The sequence below is a fragment of the Stenella coeruleoalba genome, assembly GCF_951394435.1.
Source record: "Stenella coeruleoalba genome assembly, contig: scaffold_132, whole genome shotgun sequence".
Classification (NCBI taxonomy): domain Eukaryota; kingdom Metazoa; phylum Chordata; class Mammalia; order Artiodactyla; family Delphinidae; genus Stenella; species Stenella coeruleoalba.
In genome coordinates this window covers 666815-689107 of record NW_027645978.1, presented here as the reverse complement: position 1 = coordinate 689107, position 22293 = coordinate 666815, and the positions used below count along the sequence as shown (strand labels likewise).

Here is a 22293-nt window from a genome sequence, read left to right as displayed (position 1 = left end):
AGAACAGGGAGCCTTTATACGCTGATGGGCAGTGTGTGAACTGCCAAGAGCCACTCTGGAGAAGTGTATGGTGGTTCCTAAATCATCTAAAAAACAGAGCTACAGAGCATAGGACACTTCCAATCATGGGAGTATATCTAGGGAAGTCTAAAAATCAACAAGCACACCACAGTTTAGGGCTACTCTGTTTACAAGAACCTCAACTTCAGTACACCTTAAATATCCCAGGAAAGAGAACAATGGATAAAGAAGATGTGGTACTTATGTACAATGGAATATCTCTTCACCATGAAATCAATGTAATAAGGCTAGTAGAAGGATAAAGAGTGGATTTAGGTCCGATAATACTACTTGAAATAAGTCAAACAGAAAAAGAAACATATCATAAGATATCACTTATAGAGGGAGGGTAAATATGGCTGCACAAGAAATGAATTACAGAACAGAACAGTGTCTCACATTTAGAAAACACACTTATGTCAGCTTAAGGGGAAAGGAGAGGTGGGGTGATGCATAAAACCAGAGTTTGAAATTAGCACAGATACCGTTCAATAAACCAAATAGGTATTAGACAAGATCTACACCTTGCTCAATGAACAGGCCTCAACACACCCTATACACCGCAGAGAAATATATCTGAGGAATAAGAATCTTAAAACCCATGTATTGATATATCTCCATAAGGGAATCAAGTGTGTGCAGAGCGGCACAAACACAGCAGTGAAAAGGAGCTAAACCCCATTATAGAAATAAATTTTAAAAACAAAACGCTGAAACAATGAAAGAGAGAAAAATTCTTACAAAATTCGCTCAGGGGCTGTGATGCAACCTGGATTGACCACATATAAACCCACAGCTGGATAAGACATAAGGCTGGACACTTGGGGCTGACAGGATTGGTGAGCTTTGGTGAGCAACTGCCTAAAGTTTAATGCAATACTTCATGCTACTCAGTCCAAGGGTCCCAACACTCCAGGTTGAAGGGAATCTTCCTACAGCTAAACCATGCTTGGGAAACCCAGCGACTGGTATACCATATGATCGGGAAGGGTTTCTAAAATGCACCTCATTTTTCCTCTCCTGGGGCTCCGGATCGACATTCCAGCCGCTTTACTAACAACATCCCCACATGGAGTCAATGCCTTTAAGTTCTGGTATCGCACAGTCTGCAGTTAGTGCAGAGGATGAATGGGAATAGGGGGAACCAGTGAGAAACTAGCTGTAGCGGTTTCAATGGGCACATGTCACTCTAATATCACATCAGTAAGAAGAATTAACCAAAGGCACAGCAAGGTGCCCCAGAAGAAAAATAGGGCTTCAAGGAATCCTGTGGTTACGGGGCAAGACCACAAAAATAAGAGCTAAAAAATGGAGCTAAGGGCCACTGCAATTCAAAAACCTGCAGAGTTATAAAGGCCAACTATTTTTAAAAAATATATTTAGGTAAGGCTATGAAGAGGCATTGAAAGCAAGGCAGAATTGCAGGAAACCGATTTCAGGAGGTAGACTGGAATTGCATTGAAAACATATGAAGAGAGTCAGAAACTCGACAATGATGCACTTGGCCAAAAAGGGCGTATGCGTTTTTTCCTGAATATATTCAGGAAAAAACGCATACGCCCTTTTTGGCCAACCAAGCAAGCTTGCAAAGGAAATCTGCACTACAATGAAGTCTCACTTCCACCCGGTCAAAAGGGCCATCTGAAAAAAGTGTAAAATCCATAAAGGCACGACAGGCCATGGAGAACTGGGAGCCTTCTTATGCTGATGGGCGGGATGTAAATTGCCAACAGCCACTCTGGAGAAGTGTATGGTGTTTCCTGAAACATCTAAAAAACAAAGCAACAGAGCCTAGGGCACTTCCACTTATGGTCCTATAGCTTAGGGAAATTAAAATCAAAAACACACAGCCACCCCAAAGTTTGGGACGCCTCTGTTTACAAGAACCTCGTTTACCGTACAAGTTCAATATCGCAGAAAGTGAAAAATGGATAAAGAACTTGTGGTACTTACGTACAATGCAATATCACTAAGCAATGAAATCTATGTCATAAGGCCCGTAGCAGCATAATGAGTGGATTCAGGTATGATGATTCAAACTGAAATAAGTCACACAGAAAAGAAACATCATAAGGTGTCACTAATACACAGAATGTGAACTTGGCTACACATGAACTGAATTACAAAACAGAACAGTGTCTCAAGTTTAGAAAACCAACTTATGATTGCTTAACGGGGAAGGTGAGTTGGGGTGCTGCATAAAACCAGAGATTGAAATGAGCACAGATAAAGTTCCTTAAGCCAAATATGGAATAGACAAGAGCTACTCCTTGCTCAACGAAATGGACTCAACACCCCATATTAAACGCCTAAGAATGTACCTGACTAGTAAGTATCTTAAAACCTATGGATTGCTATGTCTCCAAAAGAAAATCAAGCGTGTGTACAGGGGCATAAACGCAGCAGTGATAGGATTGGAGAGGTTCGGTGAGCAAATGAAGACCCTTTGAAGTCATATTGCATGGTACCCATTCCACGGGTCTCAACTCTCCAGGTTTAAGGTATTCATCCTTCAGCTAAAACATGCATGTGGAACCCAGAATATGATCAACCATGTGAACGGGAGACGTGTTCAAATATGTCTCAGTTTTCCTCCCCTGGTACTCGGGTGCAACATTCCAGACGCTTTACTAACACTCTCCCGACTTGGAGAGTCAGTCCCTTTAACCTCCTGTTTGGCCCAGTTTGCAATTTCTGCGGAAGATGTACAGGAATAGGGAGAACCAATGAGAGGCTAGCTGGAGGTGTCTGGACGGGCAAATTTAACTCTCATTTCCCACCAGGAAGTGGAAATATCCAAAGGCTCAGTGTGCCATGCCGGGACCAGATTAGGGCCTGAAGCCATCCTGCGGTGTTGCGGCCAGCTCAAAAGAAAGCGAGTTGAAGAAAGGAGCTCAGGGGCACTGTAATTCACAAACCTGCAGAGTTATAAATGACAGCTATCGTCCAAAAATAGACTGAAGTAAGGCTGCCAAGAGGACTTGAAAGCGGGGCAGAATTGCAGGAAACCGATTTCAGGAGGTAGACTGGAATTGCATTGAAAGCATAGGAAAAGAGGCAGAACGTCCACAATGATGCACTTGGCCAAAAAGGGCGTATGCGTTTTTTCCTGAATATATTCAGGAAAAAACGCATACGCCCTTTTTGGCCAACCAAGCAAGCTTGCAAAGGAAATCTGCACTACAATGAAGTCTCACTTCTCCCCGGTCAAAAGGGCCATCTGAAAAAAGTGTAAAATCCAGAAAGGCAGGACAGGCCATGGAGAACTGGGAGCCTTGTTATGCTGATGGGCGGGATGTAAATTGCCAACAGACACTCGGGAGAAGTGTATGGTGTTTCCTGAAACATCTAAAGAACAAAGCAACAGAGCCTAGGGCACTTCCACTTATGGTCCTATAGCTTAGGGAAATTAAAATCAAAAAGACACAGTCACCCCAAAGTTTGGGACGCCTCTGTTTATAAGAACCTCGTTCACAGTACAAGTTCAACATCGCAGAAAGTGAAAAATGGATAAAGAAGTTGTGGTATTTACTTACAAAGCAATATCACTCAGCAATGAAATCTATGTCATCAGGCCCTTAGCAGCACAATGAGTGGGTTCAGGTATGATGATTCTAACTGAAATAAGTCACACAGAAAAAGAAACATCATAAGATATCAGTAATACACGGAATGTAAACTTGGCTACACAGGAACTGAATTACAGAACAGAACAGGGTCTCAAATTTAGAAAACCAACTTATGCTTGCTTAAGGGTAAAGGTGAGTTTGGGTGCTGCATAAAACCAGAGATTGAAATGAGCACAGATAAAGTTCCTTAAGTCAAATATGGAATAGACAAGAGCTACTCCTTGCTCAACGAAATGGACTCAACACCGCATATTAAACGCGTAAGAATGTACCTGACTAGTAAGTATCGTAAAACCTATGGATTGCTATGTCTCCAAAAGAGAATCAAGCATGTGTACAGGGGCATAAACGCAGCAGTGATAGGATTGGAGAGGTTCGGTGAGCAAATGAAGACCCTTTGAAGTCATATTGCATGGTACCCATTACACGGGTCTCAACTCTCCAGGTTTAAGGTATTCTTCCTTCAGCTAAAACATGCATGTGGAACCCAAGTATGATCAACCATGTGAACGGGAGACGTGTTCAAATATGTCTCAGTTTTTCTCCCCTGGTACTCGGGTGAAACATTCCAGATGCTTTACTAACACTCTCCCCACTTGGAGAGTCAGCGCCTTTAACCTCCTATTTGGCCCAGTTTGCAATTTCTGCGGAAGATGAACAGGAATAGCGAGAACCAATGAGAGGCTAGCTGGAGGTGTCTGGACGGGCAAATTTAACTCTCATTTCCCACCAGGAAGTGGAAATATCCAAAGGCTCAGTGTGCCGTGCCGGAACCAGATTAGGGCCTGAGGCCATCCTGCGGTGTTGCGGCCAGCTCAAAAGAAAGCGAGTTGAAGAAAGGAGCTCAGGGTCACTGTAATTCACAAACCTGCAGAGTTATAAATGACAGCTATCGTCCAAAAATAGACTGAAGTAAGGCTGCCAAGAGGACTTGAATGCGGGGCAGAATTACAGGAAACCGATTTCAGGAGGTAGACTGGAATTGCATTGAAAGCATAGGAAAAGAGGCAGAACGTCCACAATGATGCACTTGGCCAAAAAGGGCGTATGCGTTTTTTCCTGAATATATTCAGGAAAAAACGCATACGCCCTTTTTGGCCAACCAAGCAAGCTTGCAAAGGAAATCTGCACTACAATGAAGTCTCACTTCCCCCCGGTCAAAAGGGCCATCTGAAAAAAGTGTAAAATCCAGAAAGGCAGGACAGGCCATGGAGAACTGGGAGCCTTGTTATGCTGATGGGCGGGATGTAAATTGCCAACAGACACTCGGGAGAAGTGTATGGTGTTTCCTGAAACATCTAAAAAACAAAGCAACAGAGCCTAGGGCACTTCCACTTATGGTCCTATAGCTTAGGGAAATTAATATCAAAAAGACACAGCAACCCCAAAATTTGGGACGGCTCATTTTACAGGAATCTCTTCTACGGCACAAGTTAAATATCCCAGAGAGCAAATAATGGATAAAGAATTTGCGGTACTTCTGTACAACAGAATACCACTCAGCAATGAAATCTATGTCACCAGGCCCGTACCAGCATAATGAGTGGATTGAGGCACGATGATTCTAAGTGAAATAAGTCACACAGAAAAAGAAACATCATAAGGTATCACTAATACACGGAATGTGAACTTGGCTACACGTGAACTGAATTACAAAACAGAACAGGGTCTCAAGTTTAGAAAACCAACTTATGCCTGCTTAAGGGGGAAGGTGAGTTGGGGTGCTGCATAAAAGCAGAGTTTGAAATTAGCACAGATACCGTTCCATAAGCCAAATATGTAATAGACAAGAGCTACCCCTTGCTCAACGAAATGGATTCAACAATGAGGTATCACCTCACACCTGGTAGAATAGGCATCATTGAAAATCTACAAACAAAAAATGCTGGAAAGGTGTGGAGAAAAGGAACCCTCTTCCACTATTGTTGGGAATATAAATTGATACAGTCATTATGGAGAACAATATGGAATTTCTTAAGAAACTAACAATAGAATTACCATATGATACAGCAATCCCAGTACTGGACATATACCCAGACAAAACCATAAATCAAAAAGAGTCATTCACCGCAATGTTCATTGCATCACTATTTACAATATCGAGGTAATGGAAGCAACCTAAATGCCCACAGACAGACGAATGCATAAAGCTGTGGTACATATATAAAATGGAATATTACTAAGCCATGAAAAGGAATGAAATTGGGTCATTTGTAGAGACGTCGATGGATCTAGAGACTGTCATACAGAGTGAAGTAAGTCAGAAGGAGAAAAACAAATCTTGTATATTCATGCATATATGTGGAACCTAGAAAAACTGTACAGATTAACCATTTTGCAAGGCATAAATAGAGCAACAGATGTAGACAACAAACGTATGGACAACAAGGGGGGAAAGCTGTTGGGGGGGTGGTGGTGGGAGGAGTTGAGAGACTGGGATTGGCATGTATACATTTATATGTATAAAATAGATAACCAATAAGAACCTGCTGTACAAAAATATAAAATAAAATTCAAAATTAAAAAGAAGTAAAATTTAAAAAATAAAACAGAAAAAACAATTATTCCCTGCACATACATGTATTTATATGAATAAATTATTTCCATGCTTATATCTGTAAATACAAAAAAGAGGAATAAAATCTACCTTGAACCAAAAACGAAAAAGAGAAAAAAAACACAGAACCCACCAGTTACACAGAGGAAAACCGTATCAGGGCACTTGCTCCAGTTGTAAACAATTCTGAAGTTGGTCAGTGGTGGGGAATCGTCTCCCATTCAGCCAGCAGCCCCCACGCAACAAGCGTCCTCATTGCAAAGCTGGGGCACCGTGCCGAGGCATCTGTGAGTAAACGTGAGCTGAGCCCCAGGCCAGTTGCTGCTGAACTATTCCCACCCGTCCCAGGTAAAACACCTGAATATATACAAGGACTTGAAAGCCTAGAGGAAGGGCCATAGAGCCACATGAGTGACAGCATGCCGGCCGACTTGGTGCCTGCAGGCCAGCCAGGATGGTCCTGGCCCTGGGTGCTCTTCTGGAAGATTTCCATTTCCCTGCCTGAGATACCCGTCCTGTCCCTGCCCCCACTGCTTTTTTCCTTCCTCACCTCTGCCCAGGGAGAAATTCCAGCAGCAGGTATGGGTGACACATCCTCTTCTTTAGCAGGTGGCAGCCTGGCAACTGCTGCAGAAAGTCCAGCAGAGCCCCACTCACACTGGGCCACCCACAAAGCCGTGGCCTCTCACTCCCTCCCACCAGCCCAGCCCCGAGACTGCTGACAGGGCAGAGAAAATGGCGTCAGGCACGGCTGCAGGGGCTCTTGCTGCCTGGAGTGGTATTTATATTGATCTCAACCCAGGCACACCTGGGGAGGGCTGGCCGGCACGGTAAGGCTGCCCAGGTCAGCCAATCATCACCCCTCAGGGGCTCACAGTTGCAGAAAATGGAACTTGCTGAACCGGCCAGGTCCAAGGAACAGGTGTGGGCTCCTGAGAGTCAGGATAGACAAGGGGCTGCAGCTTTGGCTTGTTTTCTAATCATTTTATCTGGCCCATGAGTGGGAGACAACTTCAAGAAAACCCTCTCCTAATGAGAGGAACCCAGGAGTCAGGGAGAGGAGGGGTGGGTGGTGGTTGGAGACAGAGGCCTGGTGCCCCGGGTGCAGTGGAAGTCTCTGGAAGACCAGGTGGAGGGAGGCCTCACGGAGTGATGCCCAGGGTCACAGACCTGTCGCAGCTGCTGTTTGTTAGTTCAAGTCCTGCTCTGAGGTGCTCTGTGTCAGCTCTGAGCGACAGGTGAGCTGGGGGTGCTCTGCAATGAGGGCTATGTGCACGGTTCCTGTGTGCCCAGCCCTGCCACGGTACCCGCAAGGGTAGCTCTGTATCCTGGGAGGGGCCTGACCACGAGAGCCCCGTGGGCTGGGGTGGGGGTGGGGTACCTGCCCAGGTGAGCTCCATATTCTGGGATTGGTCTGACCACGAGAGCCCCATGGGCTGCTGGGGACCTGGTAAAGGATGTCAGGACAGTCAGTGAAGCCACCGAGGATATACCTCCAGTTGCTCCTAATTCCTACACCCTGCTGGTCATTCTACCAACCACCAGGACATGGTATTCTGTATTAGTCTTCAATGATGCCTTCTTTTGTATTCCATTAGTCCCAGAGTCACAAGAAATTTTGGCTTGTGAGTGGCAGGACTCAACATACAACTAAAACAATACTTCCGGGCCGTCTGGCCCCAAGGGTGCAAAAATTCCCACACCATCTTTGGGGAAAGCTTAGCTAAAGACCTAAAAGTTCTACCTCTGGAAAAGGAAACCCTCCTTCAATATGCAGACGACATTCTGATCACCAGCCCTACTAAGGAGGCCTCTGAACTACCAAGCCAATAAAGGATAGAAGTTGTCCAAGAAAAAGCTCAAATATCACAGACTGCGGTGACCTGCCTGGGCTTCATTCTCACAGAAGGTCAGAGAAGCCCATCCCAGGAAAGGGAAGAAACCATTTTCAGCCTTACCCCTTTCTAAAACTAGAAGACAGCTTAGGGGTTCCTGGGGAGGCCAGGGTTTGCTGCTTCTGGATCCCTAACCACAGTCTACTACCTGGGCCTCCATATGAAACACTGAAAGGAAAAGATGATGATCCTTTTGAATAGAATCCAGAAGTGGCCTTTCAAGAATGGAAAGAGCAGTCAATTCAGACCCTTGCCCTGGAACTCCCTAATTTAGCTAAACCCTTTGACCTTTACATTCCCGGTGAAAGGTGAATCGCCATTGGAGAATTAGTGCAAAAACTGGGACCACTTGAAATGGAACAATGCAAGAATGCCATCCAGGTAGGATAAACTACGGTCACTAAGGGGCTTGGCCCACTGCCACATCTGGCCAAGATACTGGCGGTATCTAAAAACCTGGAAATCAGCAGCCCAAAAGGCCACCTCCCTCCTAAGGGAAAAGGACCCCACGTGGTGATCCTAACCACCAACCATGCCCTGAAGTTGCAGGGTTCGCTCCGTGGGCACACCGACCTCGAGTGAGGAGGCCCTCCAACTCCAACATCCAGAGAGATAACCGGGGGCAACAGGGCACCATGACGACTCGTGTGAACATCACTTGACCTGGAGTTTCTCTCATAAAACAACAAGAGTGTGTCCCAAAAGAGTAGACTACTGCTTGCAGGACTTACTGCACCCAGAGGGGAGCTAATAATCTTGGCGGGGGAACAGTATACCACACTGTCACCATAGAAAAGCCTACAGACACCGTGATGATGGTGGCCAATAAGACCGGCTGGACTCCTGTTTACTTCAAAAGGCTGTTGACTCAGTAGCCATCATGGTCCTTGATCACCACTGACCCTGGACTGTCTGGGAGTTGAGCGGGCAGGGCTCTGACACCTGGTGCTGTTTGTACGTTAATTCAGGGGCCTAATTGAAGAAAGCGCAGACTACTGGTCAGAGCATCTAGGCTGGCAGAGACGGTCAGCCTAAGGTGGCCGAACAAATGTGGGGCGGGGTGAAACCGGCCCCCACAGCGTCTCTGCACATCTCTTTCCTGGACCCTTAAAGGTCATTAGAATCTATAACACTTCCAATGCTGGTGCTCAGGTGGACGAGCAGGGAGGCAGGGGTCCTGGGGACAATCAACGTCACCGGGAGGCTGCTGGGGAGAAGCTCTGACCCTCGCCCCAGGGTATGAGGGCTCCCAACTCAGCACTCAGCAGTTACAGAAGAAGGGTCTGCACCCTCAGCACTCCAAGAATGAGGAGCGGGACAAAAGGCAGAGGAGGGGTTTGTCCCCAGCAAAGCCCATTAAAAATCCCTGGGAGATAAAAATAGAATCTGGGCAATAAAGTCAAGTCTAACCTTTTTTATCCTTTGTGCTTTGTCTAATTTCACGTGCTCCTAGGGTCCCGCATGCAGAGGTTCCACACCCGGCACTTCAGACCAGATTTCCTAGTGCAGAATGGCTGGGTCGACACCTCAGCTCCTGGGGCCCAGTGCAGACTCCACGATATAGAGCCTGAGCTACAGCCAACCCGGCCCTCGAGAGCTCCGCCGCCTCCCTCCCTCCCACTGACTCTGACAGGATCTCTACACAGCAGCCCAGCCCACAGCCCACGGGGTAGTGCATGCTCTCACCTCTCCATTCTCTGATCAAAATATAAAGTTTCCTTTGCTTGTGAACCAAACTCAGTCTCGATCTGTTGGCCCCAATGACACTGGGCAGGGGGACACTTGTTGGGGTCCACTCTGGAGGATCAGTAACAGAAATTGAGACTATTGTAACCTCAATGAACAGATGTGTGAGCCAAACTGTAGTTAACATAGAACAGTGTATAAGGCTCGGGTAAAATAAGATGTTTTTAACACTTCCATTTGATATTTCCATCACTTTTTATAAGCAAGTTCAGTGAAAAGGTTTGTCTTATTTGTCAGGTCAATATTAGAGAAACGAAGTGATTTCTTTCCAAGGATGTACAGCTAATAATCTTGGTTAAACCTTCAATCTTGTTTTAAATGCTTTTCCATTGAAAATGATACCTCTCTTTCAGCTCCCCCATTTCTGAGAAGTATAAAATCTTATAATTTATTATTACCAAAGGGGAAAGGTGGGAGGAGGGATAAATTAACAGTTTGGAATGAACACATACACACTGCTATGTATAAAATAGATCATCAACAAGGAACTACTGTATAGCACAGGGAACTACACTCAACATTTTGCAATAACCTATAAGGGGAAATAATCTGAAAAAGAATAGATATTTTTATTGACATCATCTATCAATGACAGTTAAAGTGTAGCCTAAGGGAAGCTGGTGGTGAGTGCTTCTGACCCTGAAGACTTCAATCATCTAAAGTTTGGACTCTGCCTACTTCCCAAGGCCCTTAATGAACATATGTGTAGCCGTAGCTTAAAAACTTCCCCAGTTTGGGTTTCGGGGAGACACTGATTTTGAAAAAGCCCTGGTGTTCTCCTTACATGAATGGGACTCTTCCTACTGCTAAAACATGTCTGTCACACCCAGAGGATGGTATACCGTCTGATCGGGAAGAGTTTGGAAAAGGCATCTCATCTCCTCATCTCCTGGTGCTCGGGTTCACCCCTCCAGCGTCTTTACTAACAGTCTCCCCACTTGGAGATGTCAGCACTGTCAACATCCTGTTGCGTACAGTTTGGAATTTGTCCAGAGGATGAAGCGGAAGGATGAGGAACAATGAGAGACAAGTCCTAGGTGTTCAGACAGGCACATGTCACTCTAATTTCCAATCAGGAAGACGAATTGACCAAAGGCTAGGGTTGCCCATGGAAACAGTATAGGGCTTGAGGAAATCCCGCTGCTTTGTGGCCAGTTCCCATAAACACGAGTTGAACAATGGAACTCAGGGGCAGTAAAATTCACAAAACTGCAGAGTTGAAAATATCCATCACTGAAAAATGTCTTGAGGAAAGTCAGAGAAAAGGACTTGTAAGCAAGGGAGAATGGCAGGAAAGGGATTTGAGGAGGTAGAAAGGACTCGCCATTAAGCACAAGAAAAGGAGCTGAACATTGCCAACATTGCCAACATTGCAGTTGGCCAAAAAGGGTGTATGCGTTCTTTTCTGTATATATTCAAGAAAAGGGCATACACTTTTTTAGCCAACCAAACAGGTGGGCACTGGAAGTCAATACTACAAAAGATATCACTTCGCATCAGTCAGAAGAGCCATCCTCATAAAGCATAAACAACAGAAACGCAGGACAGGGCAACGAGAAGAGGGAGCCCTGTGAGACTTATAGTGGAAATGTATATTGCCAACGGCCATTCTGGAGAAGTGTATTGTGTTTACTAAAGCATCTAAAAAATGAGCTACAGAGCATAGGGCACTTGCACTCATGGGCGTATATCTTGGGAAAAACAAAAATCGAGAGGACACAGGCACCCCAATGTTTACCCCCTCTCTGTTTAAAAGATCCTCGACTAGGATATAACTTAAATGTCTCTGGAGGGAAAAAATGGATAGAGATGTGGTACTTAGGTAGAGTGGAATATTATTCAGCCTGGAAATCAATGAAATATGGCCAGTTGTAACAACTCCGGAGGAGTTACGTATGATCATTCTAAGTGACAGAATTCAAAAAGAAAAAGACACATATCATAAGATATCACTTAAAGGTGGAATCCAAAATGGCTACACATGAAATAAATTACAAAACAAAAACATAGTCAAATATGTAGAAAACACGCATAAGGCTGCTAAACGGGAAAGGTGGGGAGGGGTGAGGCATCATCCAGGAGGTTGAAATTAGCAAAGATACCATTCCAAATACCAAACTGATAATCAACAAGGCCTACACGGTAGCTAAAAGAACTGCACTCAGCACACTCAAGTCACCGGAAAAGAATATATACGACTGGTAAGAATCTGAAAAAGAATTTATTGATGTCTCTCTGTACGTGAATCAAGTGGATGTACAGCAGCAAGAAACAGAGCTTTGAAAATCAGCTGTAACCAATATAGTAATAAATTGAAAAAAATAAACGACAGAGAGACAGAGAAAACCTCTTACAACTTTTCCTCAGGGACGGTGATGCAACATGGATTGAACACATCTAGACCCACAGCAGGATGAGACATAAGGCTGGAAACTGTTTGCGCTAAGAGAAATGTGAGGTTGGGTGAGGAAATGCACACCCTTTAAAGTAATACTACCTGGTACCCATTCAATGGGTCCCAAATCTGCAGGTTCAAGGGATCTTCCTACAGCTAAAACATGCATGGAAAACCCAGAGGACTGTACACCATGTGATCGGGAGATGTGTCTAAAATGCACCTCATTTATCCTCTCCTGGTGCTCCTGTTCACCATTCCAGCCACGCTACTTAGAATCTCCCCACTTGGAGAATCAGCACATTTAAACTTCTGTTTCACACATTTTGCAAATTGTGAGGAGGATGAACGGGAAGAGGGGGAACCAATGAGAGAAGAGTTGTAGGGGTTTGGACGGGCACATATCACTCTAATTTCCCATTAAGAATAAGAATTAAAGAAAGGCTCAGCCTGCCTCGCCGGAGCCAAAATAGGGCCTGAAGCAATCCTGCGGGTTTGAGGCCAGCTCACAAAAGAGCAACTTAAAAAATGGAGCTCAGGGTCACTGCAATTCACAAACCTGCAGAGTTATAAATGAAAACTAACGTCCAAAAATATGTTGAGGTAAGGCAAAGAAGAGGATCTGAATGCAAGACAGAATTGCAAGAAACAGATTTCAAGAGATAGATTGGACTCGTCTTTAACGCACATGAAAAGCGGCAGAATTTCGACAATGATGCAGTTGGCCCAAAAGGGCGTATGCGTTTTTTCCTGATTATATCCAGGAAAAAACGCATACGCACTTTATGGGCAACGAAGCAAGCAAGCAATGCAAATGTGCACAACAAAGAAGTCTCACTTCCCACCGGTCAAAAGGGCCATCCTAAAAAATTGTAAAAACCAGAAATGCAGGACAGGCCATGGAGAACAGGGAGCCTTTATACGCTGATGGGCAGTGTGTGAACTGCCAAGAGCCACTCTGGAGAAGTGTATGGTGGTTCCTAAATCATCTAAAAAACAGAGCTACAGAGCATAGGACACTTCCAATCATGGGAGTATATCTAGGGAAGTCTAAAAATCAACAAGACACAAGCACACCACAGTTTAGGGCTACTCTGTTTACAAGAACCTCAACTTCAGTACACCTTAAATATCCCAGGAAAGAGAACAATGGATAAAGAAGATGTGGTACTTATGTACAATGGAATATCTCTTCACCATGAAATCAATGTAATAAGGCTAGTAGAAGGATAAAGAGTGGATTTAGGTCCGATAATACTACTTGAAATAAGTCAAACAGAAAAAGAAACATATCATAAGATATCACTTATAGAGGGAGGGTAAATATGGCTGCACAAGAAATGAATTACAGAACAGAACAGTGTCTCACATTTAGAAAACACACTTATGTCAGCTTAAGGGGAAAGGAGAGGTGGGGTGATGCATAAAACCAGAGTTTGAAATTAGCACAGATACCGTTCAATAAACCAAATAGGTATTAGACAAGATCTACACCTTGCTCAATGAACAGGCCTCAACACACCCTATACACCGCAGAGAAATATATCTGAGGAATAAGAATCTTAAAACCCATGTATTGATATATCTCCATAAGGGAATCAAGTGTGTGCAGAGCGGCACAAACACAGCAGTGAAAAGGAGCTAAACCCCATTATAGAAATAAATTTTAAAAACAAAACGCTGAAACAATGAAAGAGAGAAAAATTCTTACAAAATTCGCTCAGGGGCTGTGATGCAACCTGGATTGACCACATATAAACCCACAGCTGGATAAGACATAAGGCTGGACACTTGGGGCTGACAGGATTGGTGAGCTTTGGTGAGCAACTGCCGAAAGTTTAATGCAATACTTCATGCTACTCAGTCCAAGGGTCCCAACACTCCAGGTTGAAGGGAATCTTCCTACAGCTAAACCATGCTTGGGAAACCCAGCGACTGGTATACCATATGATCGGGAAAGGTTTCTAAAATGCACCTCATTTTTCCTCTCCTGGGGCTCCGGATCGACATTCCAGCCGCTTTACTAACAACATCCCCACATGGAGTCAATGCCTTTAAGTTCTGGTATCGCACAGTCTGCAGTTAGTGCAGAGGATGAATGGGAATAGGGGGAACCAGTGAGAAACTAGCTGTAGCGGTTTCAATGGGCACATGTCACTCTAATATCACATCAGTAAGAAGAATTAACCAAAGGCACAGCAAGGTGCCCCAGAAGAAAAATAGGGCTTCAAGGAATCCTGTGGTTACGGGGCAAGACCACAAAAATAAGAGCTAAAAAATGGAGCTAAGGGCCACTGCAATTCAAAAACCTGCAGAGTTATAAAGGCCAACTATTTTTAAAAAATATATTGAGGTAAGGCTATGAAGAGGCATTGAAAGCAAGGCAGAATAGCAGGAAACCGATTTCAGGAGGTAGACAGGAATTGCATTGAAAGCATATGAAGAGAGTCAGAAACTCGACAATGATGCACTTGGCCAAAAAGGGCGTATGCGTTTTTTCCTGAATATATTCAGGAAAAAACGCATACGCCCTTTTTGGCCAACCAAGCCAGCTTGCAAAGGAAATCTGCACTACAATGAAGTCTCACTTCCCCCCCGGTCAAAAGGGCCATCTGAAAAAAGTGTAAAATCCAGAAAGGCAGGACAGGCCATGGAGAACTGGGAGCCTTGTTATGCTGATGGGCGGGATGTAAATTGCCAACAGACACTGGGGAGAAGTGTATGGTGTTTCCTGAAACATCTAAAAAACAAAGCAACAGAGCCTAGGGCACTGCCACTTATGGTCCTATAGCTTAGGGAAATTAAAATCAAAAAGACACAGCCACCCCAAAGTTTGGAACGGCTCTGTTTACAAGAACCTCGTTTACAGTACAAGTTCAACATCGCAGAAAGTGAAAAATGGATAAAGAAGTTGTGGTATTTACTTACAAAGCAATATCACTCAGCAATGAAATCTGTGTCATCAGGCCCTTAGCAGCACAATGAGTGGATTCAGGTATGATGATTCTAACTGAAATAAGTCACACAGAAAAAGAAACATCATAAGATATCAGTAATACACGGAATGTAAACTTGGCTACACAGGAACTGAATTACAGAACAGAACAGGGTCTCAAATTTAGAAAACCAACTTCAGCTTAATTAAGGGGAAAGGTGAGTTTGGGTGCTGCATAAAACCAGAGATTGAAATGAGCACAGATAAAGTTCCTTAAGCCAAATATGGAATAGACAAGAGCTACTCCTTGCTCAACGAAATGGACTCAACACCCCATATTAAACGCCTAAGAATGTACCTGACTAGTAAGTATCGTAAAACCTATGGATTGCTATGTCTCCGAAAGAGAATCAAGCATGTGTACAGCGGCATAAACGCAGCAGTGATAGGATTGGAGATGTTCGGTGAGCAAATGAAGACCCTTTGAAGTCATATTGCATGGTACCCATTCCACGGGTTTCAACTACCCAGGTTTAAGGTATTCTTCCTTCAGCTAAAACATGCATGTGGAACCTAGAGTATGATCAACCATGTGATCGGAAGACGTGTTCAAATATGTCTCAGTTTTCGTACCCTGGTACTCGGGTGCAACATTCCAGATGCTTTACTAACACTCTCCCGTCTTGGAGAGTCAGTCCCTTTAACCTCCTGTTTGGCCCAGTTTGCAATTTCTGCGGAAGATGAACAGGAATAGCGAGAACCAATCAGAGGCTAGCTGGAGGTGTCTGGACGGGCAAATTTAACTCTCATTTCCCACCAGGAAGAGGAATTAACCAAAGGCTCAGCGTGCCGTGCCGGAACCAGATTAGGGCCTGAAGCCATCCTGCGGTGTTGCCGCCAGCTCACAAGAAAGCGAGTTGAAGAAAGGAGCTCAGGGGCACTGTAATTCACAAACCTGCAGAGTTATAAATGACAGCTATCGTCCAAAAATAGACTGAAGTAAGGCTGCCAAGAGGACTTGAAAGCGGGGCAGAATTGCAGGAAACCGATTTCAGGAGGTAGACTGGAATTGCATTGAAAGCATAGGAAAAGAGGCAGAACGTCCACAATGATGCACTTGGCCAAAAAGGGCGTATGCGTTTTTTCCTGAATATATTCAGGAAAAAACGCATACGCCCTTTTTGGCCAACCAAGAAAGCTTGCAAAGGAAATCTGCACTACAATGAAGTCTCACTTCCCCCCGGTCAAAAGGGCCATCTGAAAAAAGTGTAAAATCCAGAAAGGCAGGACAGGCCATGGAGAACTGGGAGCCTTGTTATGCTGATGGGCGGGATGTAAATTGCCAACAGACACTCGGGAGAAGTGTATGGTGTTTCCTGAAACATCTAAAAAACAAAGCAACAGAGCCTAGGGCACTTCCACTTATGGTCCTATAGCTTAGGGAAATTAAAATCAAAAAGACACAGCCACCCCAAAATTTGGGACGCCTCTGTTTACAAGAACCTCATTTACCGTACAAGTTCAATATCACAGAAAGTGAAAAATGGATAAAGAACTTGTGGTACTTACGTACAATGCAGTATCACTCAGCAATGAAATCTATGTCATCAGGCCCGTAGCAGCATAATGAGTGGATTCAGGTACGATGATTCTAACTGAAATAAGTCACACAGAAAAAGAAACATCATAAGATATCAGTAATACACGGAATGGAAACTTGGCTACACAGGAACTGAATTACAGAACAGAACAGGGTCTCAAATTTAGAAAACCAACTTATGCTTGCTTAAGGGGAAAGGTGAGTTGGGGTGCTGCATAAAACCAGAGATTGAAATGAGCACAGATAAAGTTCCTTAAGCCAAATATGGAATAGACAAGAGCTACTCCTTGCTCAACGAAATGGACTCAACACCGCATATTAAACGCCTAAGAATGTACCTGACTAGTAAGTATCTTAAAACCTATAGATTGCTATGTCTCCGAAAGAGAATCAAGCATGTGTACAGGGGCATAAACGCAGCAGTGATAGGATTGGAGAGGTTCGGTGAGCAAATGAAGACCCTTTGAAGTCATATTGCATGGTACCCATTCCACGCGTTTCAACTACCCAGGTTTTAGGTATTCTTCCTTCAGCTAAAACATGCATGTGGAACCCAGAGTATGATCAACCATGTGATCGGGAGACGTGTTCAAATATGTCTCAGTTTTCCTCCCCTGGTACTCGGGTGCAAAATTCCAGACGCTTTACTAACACTCTCCCCACTTGGAGAGTCAGCGCCTTTAACCTCCTGTTTGGCCCAGTTTGCAATTTCTGCGGAAGATGAACAGGAATAGCGAGAACCAATAAGAGGCTAGCTGGAGGTGTCTGGACGGGCAAATTTAACTCTCATTTCCCACCAGGAAGAGGAAATAACCAAAGGCTCAGCGTGCCGTACCGGAACCAGATTAGGGCCTGAAGCCATCCTGCGGTGTTGCAGCCAGCTCAAAAGAAAGCGAGTTGAAGAAAGGAGCTCAGGGGCACTGTAATTCACAAACCTGCAGAGTTATAAATGACAGCTATCGTCCAAAAATAGACTGAAGTAAGGCTGCCAAGAGGACTTGAAAGCGGGGCAGAATTGCAGGAGACCGATTTCAGGAGGTAGACTGGAATTGCATTGAAAGCATAGGAAAAGAGGCAGAACATCCACAATGATGCACTTGGCCAAAAACGGCGTATGCGTTTTTTCCTGAATATATTCAGGAAAAAACGCATACGCCCTTTTTGGCCAACCAAGCAAGCTTGCAAAGGAAATTGGCACTACAATGAAGTCTCACTTCCCCCTGGTCAAAAGGGCCATCTGAAAAAAGGGTAAAATCCAGAAAGGCAGGAAAGGCCAAGGAGAACTGGGAGCCTTGTTATGCTGATGGGCGGGATGTAAATTGCCAACAACCACTTGGGAGAAGTGTATGGTGTTTCCTGAAACATCTAAAAAACAAAGCAACAGAGCCTAGGAACTTCCAATTATGGTCTATAGCTTAGGGAATTTAAAATCAAAAAGACACAGCCACCCCAAAGTTTGGAACGGCTCTGTTTACAAAAACCTCGTTTACAGTACAAGTTCAACATCGCAGAAAGTGAAAAATGGATAAAAAAGTGGTGGTATTTACTTACAAAGCAATATCACTCAGCAATGAAATCTGTGTCATCAGGCCCTTAGCAGCACAATGAGTGGATTCAGGTATGATGATTCTAACTGAAATAAGTCACACAGAAAAAGAAACATCATAAGATATCAGTAATACACGGAATGTAAACTTGGCTACACAGGAACTGAATTACAGAACAGAAGAGGGTCTCAAATTTAGAAAACCAACTTATGCTTGCTTAAGGGTAAAGGTGAGTTTGGGTGCTGCATAAAACCAGAGATTGAAATGAGCACAGATAAAGTTCCTTAAGCCAAATATGGAATAGACAAGAGCTACTCTTGCTCAACGAAATGGACTCAACACCCCATATTAAACGCCTAAGAATGTACCTGACTAGTAAGTATCTTAAAACCTATGGATTGCTATGTCTCCGAAAGAGAATCAAGCATGTGTACAGGGGCATAAACGCAGCAGTGATAGGATTGGAGAGGTTCGGTGAGCAAATGAAGACCCTTTGAAGTCATATTGCATGGTACCCATTCCACGGGTTTCACCTACCCAGGTTTTAGGTATTCTTCCTTCAGCTAAAACATGCATGTGGAACCTAGAGTATGATCAACCATGTGATCGGGAGACGTGTTCAAATATGTCTCAGTTTTCGTACCCTGGTACTCGGGTGCAACATTCCAGACGCTTTACTAACACTCTCCCGTCTTGGAGAGTCTGTCCCTTTAACCTCCTGTTTGGCCCAGTTTGCAATTTCTGCGGAAGATGAACAGGAATAGCGAGAACCAATGAGAGACTAGCTGGAGGTGCCTGGACGGGCAAATTTAACTCTCATTTCCCACCAGGAAGAGGAATTAACCAAAGGCTCAGCGTGCCGTGCCGGAACCAGATTAGGGCCTGAAGCCATCCTGCGGTGTTGCGGCCAGCTCACAAGAAAGCGAGTTGAAGAAAGGAGCTCAGGGGCACTGTAGTTCACAAACCTGCAGAGTTATAAATGACAGCTATCGTCCAAAAATAGACTGAAGTAAGGCTGCCAAGAGGACTTGAAAGCGGGGCAGAATTGCAGGAAACCGATTTCAGGAGGTAGACTGGAATTGCATTGAAAGCATAGGAAAAGAGGCAGAACGTCCACAATGATGCACTTGGCCAAAAAGGGCGTATGCGTTTTTTCCTGAATATATTCAGGAAAAAACGCATACGCCCTTTTTGGCCAACCAAGCAAGCTTGCAAAGGAAATCTGCACTACAATGAAGTCTCACTTCCCCCCGGTCAAAAGGGCCATCTGAAAAAAGTGTAAAATCCAGAAAGGCAGGACAGGCCATGGAGAACTGGGAGCCTTGTTATGCTGATGGGCGGGATGTAAATTGCCAACAGACACTCGGGAGAAGTGTATGGTGTTTCCTGAAACATCTAAAAAACAAAGCAACAGAGCCTAGGGCACTTCCACTTATGGTCCTATAGCTTAGGGAAATTAAAATCAAAAAGACACAGCCAACCCAAAATTTGGGACGCCTCTGTTTAGAAGAACCTCGTTTACCGTACAAGTTCAATATCACAGAAAGTGAAAAATGGATAAGGAACTTGTGGTACTTACGTACAATGCAGTATCACTCAGCAATGAAATCTATGTCATCAGGCCCGTAGCAGCATAATGAGTGGATTCAGGTACGATGATTCTAACTGAAATAAGTCACACAGAAAAAGAAACATCATAAGATATCAGTAATACACGGAATGGAAACTTGGCTACACAGGAACTGCATTCCAAAACAGAACAGGGTCTCAAATTTAGAAAACCAACTTATGCTTGCTTAAGGGGAAAGGTGAGTTGGGGTGCTGCATAAAACCAGAGATTGAAATGAGCACAGATAAATTTCCTTAAGCCAAATATGGAATAGACAAGAGCTACTCCTTGCTCAACGAAATGGACTCAAAACCCCATATTAAACGCCTAAGAATGTACCTGACTAGTAAGTATCTTAAAACCTATGGATTGCTATGTCTCCAAAAGAGAAGCAAGTGTGTGTACAGGGGCATAAATGCAGCAGTGATAGGATTGGAGAGGTTCGGTGAGCAAATGAAGACCCTTTGAAGTCATATTGCACGGTACCCATTCCACGGGTCTCAACTCTCCAGGTTTAAGGTATTCTTCCTTCAGCTAAAACATGCATGTGGAACCCAGAGTATGATCAACCATGTGAACGGGAGACGTGTTCAAATATGTCTCAGTTTTCCTACCCTGGTACTCGGTTGCAACACTCCAGACTCTTTACTAACACTCTCCCGACTTGGAGAGTCAGCGCCTTTAACCTCCTGTTTGGCCCAGTTTGCAATTTCTGCGGAAGATGAACAGGAATAGCGAGAACCAATGAGAGGCTAGCTGCAGGTGTCTGGACGGGCAAATTTAACTCTCATTTCCCACCAGGAAGAGGAATTAACCAAAGGCTCAGCATGCCGGGCCGGAACCAGATTAGGGCCTGAAGCCATCCTGCGGTGTTGCGGCCAGCTCACAAGAAAGCGAGTTGAAGAAAGGAGCTCAGGGGCACTGTAATTCACAAACCTGCAGAGTTATAAATGACAGCTATCGTCCAAAATATACTGAAGTAAGGCTGCCAAGAGGACTTGAAAGCGGGGCAGAATTGCAGGAAACCGATTTCAGGAGGTAGACTGGAATTGCATTGAAAGCATAGGAAAAGAGGCCGAACGTTCACAATGATGCACTTGGCCAAAAAGGGCGTATGCGTTTTTTCCTGAATATATTCAGGAAAAAACGCATACGCCCTTTTTGGCCAACCAAGCAAGCTTGCAAAGGAAATCTGCACTACAATGAAGTCTCACTTCCCCCCGGTCAAAAGGGCCATCTGAAAAAAGTGTAAAATCCAGAAAGGCAGGACAGGCCATGGAGAACTGGGAGCCTTGTTATGCTGATGGGCGGGATGTAAATTGCCAACAGACACTCAGGAGAAGTGTATGGTGTTTCCTGAAACATCTAAAAAACAAAGCAACAGAGCCTAGGGCACTTCCACTTATGGTCCTATAGCTTAGGGAAATTAAAATCAAAAAGACACAGCCACCCCAAAGTTCGGGACGCCTCCGTTTACAAGAACCTCGTTTACCGTACAAGTTCAATATCACAGAAAGTGAAAAATGGATAAAGAACTTGTGGTACTTACGTACAATGCAGTATCACTCAGCAATGAAATCTATGTCATCAGGCCCATAGCAGCATAATGAGTGGATTCAGGTACGATGATTCTAACTGAAATAAGTCACACAGAAAAAGAAACATCATAAGATATCACTAATACACTGAATGTCAACTTGGCTACACAGGAACTGCATTCCAAAACAGAACAGTGTCTCAAATTTAGAAAACCAACTTATGCTTGCTTAAGGGGAAAGGTGAGTTGGGGTGCTGCATAAAACCAGAGATTGAAATGAGCACAGATAAAGTTCCTTAAGCCAAATATGGAATAGACAAGAGCTACTCCTTGCTCAACGAAATGGACTCAAAACCCCATATTAAACGCCTAAGAATGTACCTGACTAGTAAGTATCTTAAAACCTATGGATTGCTATGTCTCCAAAAGAGAATCAAGCGTGTGTACAGGGGCATAAATGCAGCAGTGATAGGATTGGAGATGTTCGGTGAGCAAATGAAGACCCTTTGAAGTCATATTGCACGGTACCCATTCCACGGGTCTCAACTCTCCAGGTTTAAGGTATTCTTCCTTCAGCTAAAACATGCATGTGGAACCCAGAGTATGATCAACCATGTGATCGGGAGACGTGTTCAAATATGTGTCAGTTTTCGTACCCTGGTACTCGGGTACAACATTCCAGATGCTTTACTAACACTCTCCCGACTTGGAGAGTCAGTCCCTTTAACCTCCTGTTTGGCCCAGTTTGCAATTTCTGTGGAAGATGAACAGGAATAGCGAGAA

At 44.3% G+C, this 22293-nt stretch overlaps 1 long non-coding RNA gene across 1 annotated transcript in view; it reads right to left on the bottom strand.

Moving 5' to 3' along the window:
• Window positions 1-2043: 2043 nt before the first annotated feature.
• The window catches only part of LOC307181416, a 267436-nt gene continuing 247186 nt past the window's right edge, over window positions 2044-22293 (bottom strand). Inside the window, exon 3 of the long non-coding RNA XR_013826736.1 lies at window positions 2044-2099. This is a non-coding gene — a long non-coding RNA (uncharacterized lncRNA). The remainder of the gene's footprint in view (window positions 2100-22293) is intronic.